Source organism: Panthera uncia, chromosome D2 (genome assembly GCF_023721935.1).
Source record: "Panthera uncia isolate 11264 chromosome D2, Puncia_PCG_1.0, whole genome shotgun sequence".
NCBI classification, from domain to species: domain Eukaryota; kingdom Metazoa; phylum Chordata; class Mammalia; order Carnivora; family Felidae; genus Panthera; species Panthera uncia.
In genome coordinates, this window is record NC_064818.1 from 29,470,784 (window position 1) to 29,482,199 (window position 11,416).

An 11,416-nucleotide genomic window follows, 5' to 3' on the forward strand; every position below is an offset into this window, starting at 1 on the left:
GAGGGGACCTGGCACTGTGCCTCCCAGATGCCATCCCGGCACCTCCCGAGCTGTCCCATTAGTGGCAGACAGTGAGCCACGTGTCCCAGACAGGGAGCCCTGGGTGTCCCGCACCCCCCCAGCGGTCGCCTCTGGGCTCTGGTCACACCCTCTGTGTCAGGCTCTTTGCCCACATCACCTTGTCTAATAATCCTCATAGCAATGCCCTGAGGTAGGCACGGCTGTGATGCCCACTGTACAGATAAGGAGGGGAGGCTCAGAGGGGCAGAGTTATTGCCCAAAGTCACCAGCTGGTGAAGAGCAGAACTGGGCTCTCCCAGGACCCCACAAGCAACCTTCACCGGTCCTTTGTCCCTGCCTGGAGAGGGTACTCACACCCTCACTGACGCCTGAGAGCTCCACTCACCATCTGTTTCATTCCAAACCATCCTCAAGGCCCAGCTCCCTTGCTCCCTCCTCCGGGAAGCCCTCCCTGACCACTCCTGCCACCCCCAGGCATTCGTGCTATCCTCTTTCCCCTACACACACTCATGGCCTTCCTGTCTGGGTGATCTTTAGCACGCTCCCCTGGGCAGGAAGGGGATTCTCCTCCTCTGTGGCTGGAGCTCATCTTTCCAACGTGGGGTTTACCATAGTTTTCGTTTTGATTTTTAAGTAATCTCTACACCCAGCATGGGTCTCGAACTCACAACCCCGACACCAAGAGTCACATGCTCTAGTGACTGAGCCAGCCAGGCGCCTCTAAATAAATACATTTTTAATGTAATGGCCAAAGAAATACATGTTTATTATCATAACAATGAAAATTGTGGAGAACTATGAGGCTAGCGGTTTACCTCCCTGGAACCCCACAGTGTATCTTCTGCACACAGGAAGCCCTGTCTTAGTTTGGGTTCCCCCGGAAGCCGACTCTGAGATAAGGACGTAGGTACAGTAACTTATTTCTAGATTTACTCGGGACTAGTCTGTTGGTAGTTGAATGGGGGAATTAAGAAGGCTAACGGAAGATGCCGGGAAAGGATGTGTTTCGAGCAGGTCGCCACTGTGGGCGCTGGGCCTCCAACTTGCTGGGGGATTCTGGGAGCCAGTGTAGAACCCCCGGGGCCAAGAGACACGGGAGCAGAAAGGCATGGGAAGCCATGGGCAGCATCTGCTACAAGGACCTGTGCGTGCCAGGCTCGTGGCGACGCAGCAGTGAGGGAGGGAGACCAGGTCTCCACAGGCGAGGCCCTCATAACCTCAGCGGGGAGACTTGGAATCCCAAGTCTACCACTGGTTTTGAGCAAGTTGCTTAGCCTCTCTGGGCTCGCTTTCCTCCTCTATAAAATGGGAATGACAAAAGCGGCAGCATCGCGGGGGGGTGGGTGGTTTGAGTTCATTTGTATCAACGTACACAAGACCCTCAGCACAAGGCCGGGCACAGAGGGCACCCAATGAATGCTAGCTGTCGCCATCATCACCACGATTGCCATGAGGCTGTGAAGAGGGGCCCGGCCACGCCTGGGGCCCCACCGTCGCAGAGAGAAAAGCCGACTGCCGTATCTGCCCAGGCCACTCAGCAAAGGCTTGAACCAGTCGCTGAAGTCTCAGAGGAACTCACCTTGCGATCCCTGAAAGGCCAGAGATGGGGAGGCTTGTGAGGGGCCGCTAGGAGGCCATCTCCCGCTTACCTCCCCTGGGAGACTGTCATGAGACCACTTCTCACCGCCGCCTGGGTTCTGACGCCACCTGGGTTCTGCCCCATGGCCTCTGGGGCTAGCCACCTGCCATAAAACTGCTCAGTGGCAGTCTAGACCCGGCTCCTAAGCAGTGGGATATCTCACCACCCGCCCTGAACTCATCTGGCCCCTTTCTGCTTCGGTGTCATCCTCTCTGGTGTGTGGGACAAGGGCCTGGGGAGCTGGCCCCTCTGGTCACTCTTCCACTTGCCGTCTATGTGACTAATAAACTGATTCAAAAAGTGGTTTGTTGTCTCTCTGCTGGCTGAATCACTCAGGCCTCAGCTTTGCCTTTTCGGTGACACCAGGGGAGAATGGGTTGACAGTGAGTCTAGGGAAGGTGGGCTGAAGCAGAGGAGAGCAGGGCGAGGCTGACGGAAATAAGATCAACAAGACTCCTTTATCCAGCGCAATAACCCTAGGAGATAGGTGTTTGCCTCAGAGGTTAAGTACCTTGCCCAGAGTGGTTAAGTAACTTGCCCAAAGTCACACAGCTCATAAGTGGCAGGGCTTGAGTTAGCACCTAGGCCTAAGCACTCAGCTGCTAGTGGGAGGAAAGGGCGGGGAGGGGCATTCACAGACTGGAGCCTTTGGCTCATCGTGGCCCGAGCTGCTCTGGTCCTGGGCGCTGCCCGGCGGCGGGGGAGACGTGCCCCAAGCGCCTTTCTGACCCCAGGCTGGGTCCATTCTATCGGCTGGCAGGAAAGGAGGGGGAGCTGGAGCCTGAGCCCTCTTGGCCACACAGCCCCGTTCCTTGCTAACCCGGCTGACTCTGGACGTCCATGCTAAGAAAGGAGGGAGCTGCCCCTCCCCCGGCCCCACCTGCCAGTGGCCCCGTGGCTGTGGTCGCTGGTGGTCGCTGGTGGCCGGGCTCGCTGCCTGCAAGCAGTTCACACGGCTGCCGCGCACAGCAGCCGGACTCCAAGGCGGCTCCCTGGGGCCAAGAGAACGTTCCAGAACAGCTTGGAGTCATTAGGCGCTCTCTGCTCACTGCTTGTGGTGAAAGCTGGGTTTCAGAGCCGGGGGGTTTCTCCTGCTGCCCGCCTTTCTCTCATTACTTCAAACAGCTGGCAAGCCTTGTGGGGAGAGGGGACAGGAATGTTGTTCAACCCTCCAACATGGCTCCCATTCTTTAGCTCGGTCTCACCCCTCTCCCCATGGTTCCCGCTCCTACTGCTCCATTTGGAAGGAGCCACTACGTCCCTTGGAAGACAATGAAAGGAAAGCTGGGTCCTGGTGTTGAGTCTGCTGTGTGACTTTGGGCAGGTCACATAACCTCTCTGGGCATCTGTTTTTTTTGTTTTTTTTTTTTTGTCAGCAGGAACTTCTGGTCCCTGCCTCCCCCCTACTCTGTGGAAATGAGGAAAGCATGTCTGGAAAACATCGATGTGGGAAATCAGATGCTCACAGGGCCCGGAACACATGTTATCCGGGAGGGTCAGGCCTTGGTCAGCTCAGAGCATGCTGTAGCATAGAACTGAATGGACATTCTGGGGCATCCAGGGAACCCGCCTCACTTCATTTTTATTTTAATTTTTTTTAATGTTTATTTTACCTTTGAGAGAGAGAGAGAGACACGGAGCGTGAGTGGGGGAGGGGCAGAGAGAGGGAGACACAGAATTCAAAGCAGGCGCCAGGCTCTGAGCTCTCAGCACAGAGCCCGACGCGGGGCTCGTACCCATGAACGGCGAGATCATGACCTGAGCTGAAGTCGGACGCTCAACCGACTGAGCCACTCAGGTGCCCCTTCACCTCACTTGAAAAATGAGGAAACTGAGCCCCAGCCAGTGACAGAGAACGCTGGGGTTGGAAGCCCGGCCTTCTTTCCAATGTGCCACCTTGCCATTTGATGATGACGCTGGGATACCCTGACTTGTAGAGCATTTGTGTGCCAGACCCTAGTCTTAGAGCTTTCTGTGGGGCATGTCCGGTAGGCCCTAAGAGGAGCGTATTCGTGGCACCCAGCAGGAACGAGACCAGAATGGGAGGCTGGGTGTGCCAGAGTCTGCTTAAACAACGGTTTCTTCCGGGCACAAAAACTTAGGAAATGTACGTTTTGAAGACATAGAAGGAAAAGAGGGTCTGTCTAGACTTTGGTGTCTGGGTGGATGAGAGACAGGTTAGAGCTATTTTCTGGGCCCCAGGGGCACATCCACCTTCTGGGCCCAGGGTGGTCAGGATGGGGCACGAGGGGACCCTTCTCTCACATTCTCTTCTCAGCTTGTGCCCAGGAAGGCTGTGAGGTCTTAGGTTCCTGTCGGGTGTGAAATCCCCCAGCGGGAGAGGCGCTGACACAGGAGGAGACCCGCCCAAGGGATGTCACTAACTCAGGTTTGACTCCTGCTCCCAGGTGCCACCCTGGACACGACATCGCATCCCTAAGCGTCAGTTTCCCGACCTGTGAAACAACTTGTATTCCACAAGCTGGGGGGGATTTGAACCAGCTCACTGATTTCGTGGACGGTGAGCCGGAGCTTCGGTGGAGTCCCGGGACCAAGGACAGTGGGGCGTGGCCGGCTCAGCCTCTGTACAGGGGACAGCTGGATAGACGGACAGGGGCAGGGGGGCGGAACTTCGCCACTCTCCCCGGCACCCCCGTGGTGGGGGTTGGCGGCTGCCCAGACACCTCTTGGTTGGGTGCTCGCAGGGGCCCGGGCCAGATGGGCTCGGGCGGAGACCCCCGGGAGAGAGACACAGCAGCTCAGGTGGCTCTGTACCTCTGACCTTGAGCTAGGGACTCCGAGGGAGGCAGAATGGAGTTGACGTCCTCTCCCTCCGGGAAAGGCCTAGAACAGGAGGCTCTGGCCTCAGGGTCATTCCCAGGGTGCTGAGAAACCTGCTGCCCCTTCCCCAGCTCACAGGTTCTGAAGAAAGGAGAGCCTCTCAATACAGACACGTGGCCGTGGGCATGAGTGTGTGCTTGCGTGCATGCTGTGTGTGCTCATCTGAGTGTGTGTGAGCATGTGTGTGTGCATACTGTGTGTGTGTGCTTGCCTGAGTGTGTGCATGAACATGTGTGTGAGCATGTGTGTGTGCAGTGTGTGTGTGTGCACCTGAGTGTGTCCATGAACGTGTGTGTGTGTGTGTGTGTGTGTGTGAGCATGTGTGGGGAAGGGTCCAGAGACCAGAACGTCCAAGGGTAGGTGTTGGCTACAACGAGCCGAGGGCTGTGGGGTGAACTGGCTTCCTCCCCTTTCCTTCCGTCTGCCGAGTCCAAGGTCCTGTGGTGACAGCGCGAAGGAGAAAGAACCATCTCTTCTTTCTTGGAACTCCCAGCCACTGACAAAAGGAGCTCAGAGAACAACGCATGGTAGGAAGAAAATGGACCCATATCTGGGGGTCGTGGTGAGGAGTACTGAGCTCGCTGTCCTTTCCTCCCTCCTCCTCTGATTTGGGGGCAGCAGGGAATGACGAGTGAGGGGTGGCAGCAAGGTTGTGAAAACGCTAGAGCTTGAGGGGATTGGCCTCTCCTGGGCCTTGTCGGCGTGGCTCCCCGGACCGCACAGCCCCGCGCCCGCGTGACAGGCAGGGCTGGCTTCCCCGTGTCTTCTGACAGCCAGAGGCGTCCCTGCCCTTTCATTTCAGAGTCTGGTCATTTGTTGCTGGGGGAAATAAAGAAGAGGAGGAGGAGGGGGAAGAGGAGGAGAAGGGGAAGGAGGAGGGGGAGGAGGAGGGGGAGGAGGAGGGGGAGGAGGAGGGAAGGATGGAGAAAGAAAGAGGCAAAACTTTATTTTAAACTCTTTTGGCCAAAGTACAATTTTTTTTTCTTCCTTCCTCTCCCCCTCCCTCACATCCTTTCCTTGCTTCCTTTTCTCTCTTTTCTTTTCTTCTTTTCTCTCCTTTTCTTTTTCAAAAAGGAGAAAGACCCAAGGAATGTAAACAAAAAGATGCCTGGCATGAATCGGGCCATCTTGTTCCCAAATCCCACGAGCTGGGATCTGAGCAGAGGACAGAGGAGCTGCGAGGCCAGCTGGGGCGGGTGGCTCAGAGCAGGGGCATGGGCAGGGCTTGGAGTCAGGGTGGGTCTGTGGGGCTCCTTGGGAATCCCTGAAACAGCTTTTTATTGGGGTCCAGATGTGCTACCAGAAGGGGCCTTAGACCCCAGGGGCAGGCTAGGGTCCGGGAGCCCAGGCTCCCTGTGGAGCCGATTTGCTCAAAGAACAGGAAGAGCCTAGGTGTCCGGCAGAATCCTGGACCCCCTCCAGGGAGGTTCCTCCGACACACAGACTCACAGATAACTCTTTCATTCGGACATCGAAGGACTCTCTAATCACTCAGCCCACAGGTGGCTTTGTTTCCTCCCCGAAGGCAACCCCCAACGAGAGGCAAAACCCCAGCCAAGTCAGTCATTCACACTTTAATATAAATGAGTCGTCTGGCCCATTTCTGAGGGCAGGGTTTGGATCCGAAGAGGGGAAAGAGCGCGAGAATGTTAGGTTTCAAAGAGAAAGGGCATCGCTTCTCAGGGGGGCTGGGGTCATGTAACAGGGGAAGACCCGGAAGAGGCAGGGGCGTGGCTGGAGAGAGTATTCTCAGACTTCACGCTTCCAGGTGGGGCTGACACCTCCCTGAATAAACGGAGGCTTTGCAAGGTGGTGATAGACCAGAGTTTACAAAGCCTATTTTCCCACGAATGGTGACTTTGGAGAAAGGCCGGGGTAACGCTTATCAAGCGCCAGTTACTGGGCATGTGCCGAACGCCGCCGCTAAGGGATTTCGTGTAATCCTCACAATGCTTTTGGGAGGCCACGATGACTCACCCCTACCTAGCTGAGAAGCGGAGACTCAGAGAAGCAGCTGGGGGTGGAGTCACATCTCCCAGGGGACCTGCCTTTCCTGCAGCAGGCTGCGTGGAGCACAGGTGGGCTGGTTCCAGGGCTGGGCGCGTGGCTGATTGCCAAGGCCAGAGGCCCGAAGGCTTAGAGGTGGGAAGTGACCTGACCGAGATCACAGAGCGAAGCCTCAGCCCCGGGCAGCCATGCAGACTGCCCTCTGCCCACCGATGACCCTGCATCAGTGAATGAATGAGTAGGAACCGAAGCCTCAGGAGGCTCGTGGTTGCCCAAGGAGTTAGGATCCTCAGGGCTACCCTCCTCACCCCGCTCTCCAGCCTTTCTGCAGCCCGTGACTTCTCCAAGCGCTTGCCTACATTTTGCCACAGGTGAGTTCGGAGCCTCCCTGGTTGCGACATGGGGGCCTGGCTTACCGTCCCCATCCCTCACTGCAGCTCGGAGAGGCTATTTATCTCATTAGGGGTGGAGTTGCTGCTGCGACTCGGTCGCCCGTTCCGGTCGTCACACCGAGCAGGGGCTGGTCTCTGTACCAACCCCTCCGAGCCGGGCCTGTGGAATCGCAGGGGGTTTCAGGACGGGAGCCTTGGAGACCTGTCAGCATCTCTGCGTTGTGCCTCCCTCCCCAACGAGTCATTTCAGTGGTGCGCATCCAAGCCTACAGATTCCATGGTTGGCTCATTAAGGGGCTGTAGGTGCAAGGGGCCTGGGGCCCCTCAAGGGAGAGGCAAGTAGAGGACTTTCTAGGAAGGGCGGGGTGCTGGCAGGTAGAATCTTCTCACCCCAATGTTTGTGGTTAACCTCCAGTGAGTTGGATGTCCAGAGGCAGTTCGTCTCCAGGGTCTTGGCCCCTCCCCGCCTCCCAAGCTCTGGGAGCTCGGAGACAGGAACACGGCGGCTCTGAGCCTTTGCTGCAGTCCACACTGCCGACTCCGTCACCCCAACGTGCAATCAGCAAGCGCTCACTGCATCTGCTGCCTATCAGGCACCGTGCGAGGCCCCAGCAGTCCGGGGATGAAGAAGGCAGCAGACTTCCCCGCGTCAGTCTTAGGTCCCCAGCCACCTTCAGCGCAGGGCCCGCCGTATCTCCCGCAGCCTGCACCGGAGTGGGGCTGGTCTCGCGGCCGAGGCAGCGCAGGAAGGGTAATGGTTAAACTGCATCCGTCCCTGTGACTGAAGGGATTTCTTTCAGGCATCCTCGGTGCTTCCAGACTGGAGCCCGGGGTTTTTTGCCCGGACCGTGGATGTGCGCGAGGAAGGAGGCGGGCGTCCTGGAAAGAAAGGCCGGGGAAGGAGTTAAGCCTATCTCCAGAGCTGCGGCAGGGAGGTTAGGTAGCCCAGGCTCCAGGCTCCACGTGGACAAGCCGAGTGGACAGAAGTGAGTATCTGAGCCGTGATGAGCCTCAGTTTCCTCGTCTGTAGAGCGGAGAGAATAAGAGTACCTACCTCGTAGGATTACTGTGAGCCCGAACCGAGTTATCGCGGGCAAGCGCTTGGTTCAGCGTCTTGGGCATCTTGACGACCGGCTCCATCTGAGTTATTATTGTTATTCCGTGGGAATGGAGGGAATACTGCAGCCCTGACTATCACCGGACACTGGGGCTGAAGGCACCCTCCAAGGGCAATTTCCCAACCCAGCCATTTGACAGAATGGAAGACACGGAGGCCCAGATATGGGAAGCGACTTGCCTAAGGCCACACGGGTTTCCAATAAGAGGCAAAGCGGGGGCCCGAACCCCGGTCTCGGACTTCCCAGTTGGTGTCCTTTCCACTCTCTCTTGCTCAGCTTTTCTCGTCGAGGGAACTCAAGGAAGCCCCCGAAGTCCCTGGCCCGGGACTCCCTTCTTCCGTGGCCCCTGCGCGTGGGCAGATTGGTGGGCTATCCCCCAGCAAGAGTCTCAGAAGCTGGTTCCGCTCTAAGCCACGGGGCCTGGAGTGGGCAGAGGTGCCTCGGTGGGCCACAAACAGCAAGGAACAGCAGGCTCCTCCCTTGAACCCTGGTTCCCACTCCTTCCCAGACTCTCCAGCCCATCCCCACGGCTGTCTGTACTGGGTTGCCCGGGCGGGGAGGGGGACGGAGGTTAATGATGACAGGTGAGCCAGCCATCGGGCCTCTAGCACCTGAAAGCAAGTGCCCCTCCCGAGACCAGGCTGTGGAAGCTGGCCCGCAGCCTGGGGTCCGGGCTGGGGGTCCCATCACAGGGCATTTGGCACCAGAGGGAGAGGGGGGTGTGGATGGAACTTCCCTGCTTGCATCTGGATACTCGTCTCTGGCTGCACCTTCTTCCTGCCTCTCCTCCCTTGCCAACACTTCCCATTCATCAAAATCCCAACACAATGACACGAAGCTCACACGTGAGGCCAAGGAAGGAGCCGGAAGAAGCCATGGCTCTCGTTGGGCTGGCCCACAGGAAGCGGGGGAGTCAGCCCACTGCGGCGGGGAGCTCCCGCCCTGGGTGCTGGTCCAAACTCAGCCACAATTCCCTGTGTGATCTTGGGCAAGTCAGAGCTCCGCTCGATCTCGTTTCTCCATCCGGAACCCCTTTAATGGCTCCTCCAGGTCTGATATTCTCACATTCTTTTCTGAAGCCTGCCAACAAGGCTCGACCGATAACCAAATACTAAGTTCTCATTGTGTGCTGCGCCCCTCCTAAGTGCTCCCTGCTCTACCCTGGCCTTCTGGCAAAAGAGCTCTATCCGTTAGCTGCCACAATAATGCTGCATAACAAATGACCCCAACGCTCGGTGGCTTAACACAGTGAACCTTTATTCTCAGGGAGATTGGCTGAAGCTCAGCTGATCCAGGCCGGGCTTGACCGAGCACCTCTGCTTTGTGCTTCTTCTCACTGCAGATCGGTGGGTTGGTTGGGGACTTTCTACTCCTCGTCTCTCTTATCCTCCCGGGACAGCCCGGGGTGGGGGGGCAGGCAGGACACGTTCCCCTCATGGCAGCGACAGAAGCGTAAGAGGGAAGCAGAATCACATGCAGCCTCCCCCCTCCCAAGGAGCAGGTGCATTTTCCCTTCTGTCCTCAGCCATTGCCATGTGGGCCAGCCCAGACAGAAGAGGCAGAGTAACATACACCACTGTAATGGGGCCACGACAAGGCACGACAAGGCACAAGAGAGGTGAAGAAGTGAGGCTTAATCCAACACAAGAAGGATTCAGCCCCCCTTTTATAAAAAAAAAAAACCTATAGTCATCGCATTGCACATTACATCCCTGGTACCTATTTACCTTACAGCAGGAAGTTTGTAACCTTGACCACCTTCCCCCCGATTTCCCCTCCCCCAACCACCTGCCTCTGGTCGCCACAAATCTCATCTCTTTCTGAGTCTGGTTTTTGTTTGTTTGGGTTGTCCATTTGTTTCTTTGTTTGTTTGCTTGTTTGCTTTTAGAGTCCACAAATACGTGCGATCATGCAATATTTGTCTTTCTCTGACTCATTTTACATTGCACAGTGCCCTCGGGGCCCATTCATGTTGTTGCAAACGGCAAGATTTCCTTCTTTGTCGTGGCTGAAAGATATTCCACTGTATATATGTACCACCTCTTGTTTATCCATTTGTCTATTGGTGGAGACATGGGCTGCTTCCTATTGTAGGTAATGCTGCTGGGAACACGGGGTGAAGACGTCTCTTTCATACAGTGTTTTTGTTTCTTTCTGCTATAGTCCCAGAAGTAGGATCACTGGATCACGTGGTAGTTCTTTTTTTTTTTTAATGTTTATTATTTTTGAGAGAGAGAAAGAGAGAGAGAGAGACAGCATGAATGGGAGAGGGGTAGAGAGAGAGGGAGACACAGAATCCGAAGCAGGCTCCAGGCTCTGAGCTGTCAGCACAGAGCCTGACGCGGGGCTTGAATTCACGAACTGTGAGATCATGACCTGAGCCAAAATCAAGAGTCAGACGCTTAACTGACTGAGCCACTCAGGCGTCCCTGGTAGTTCTACCTTTAATTTTTTGAGGAGCCTCCATATTGTTTTCCATGGTAGCTGCACCAAGATTCAGCCTCCTCTAATTTGGAAGTTGATCTGTTCTTTTTTCCCCCTTTCTCCGTCACACTAGAAAAGATTGGGCACAGGTATTTTCTCTCACTTCCTTATTTGAGGATTGGGGATTTGAATATGAAGCCCTTCCTATCATCAAACAAAGGAAGCTGTTTTTCTCAGTTGCTGAGAGGTTGAATGGGTCAAAGAGGTGAAAGAACCTGAAGGAAACAGGCTCTAAGACCAGGATGAAGGTGGGAGAGAGTCTCCCCACAGTCTAGGGTGGGGTTAGGGGAAAGGTGTAAATGAGGGGAAGAATGGGACACCTGCCAACCCAAGAGCAAGAAATTCCCATCACACGTGCACAGGCTAACATTACGTGACCCATGACTTCACTTTAATCATCAAGCCAGAGACACAACCACCCAGGTCACTGAACTTTGCCGAGCCCCTGTCTGATGACCTGTATGAAAATTCTTATCTCCTTCCCCAAGGTACCCACAAGCAGGTGCCCCATCATTTTGGGGGTCCAGAATAAGAGTACAAATAGTGTCCCACATACTATATGCCCAAAGTGTTCTCCTCACCATCTTATCTAAGCTGAGAAACCTCTGTTCACAAGGTGCCCCCCAGTCCCCACCCACAGGGAGAGCTCAGGTGAGAATATTAGTGTATATTCAGGACGTGGTATTTTCAAGAAGCCACCTCAAAAAGAATGTCTCATTAGAGCCACAGAAGACCTTCCACAAGGCATTAGTGATTACCAGAATACCAGAGAACCGGCATTGACAGAAGTTCCCAGGATGTACGCACAAGGATGGAAAAATGAGTGCACTGAATGGGTTCAGGGCAGTTCACCCTTCCTCTAGTCAACATCTACCGTGTGCCAGGCTCTGTAACAGGCACCCAGGAGACAACGT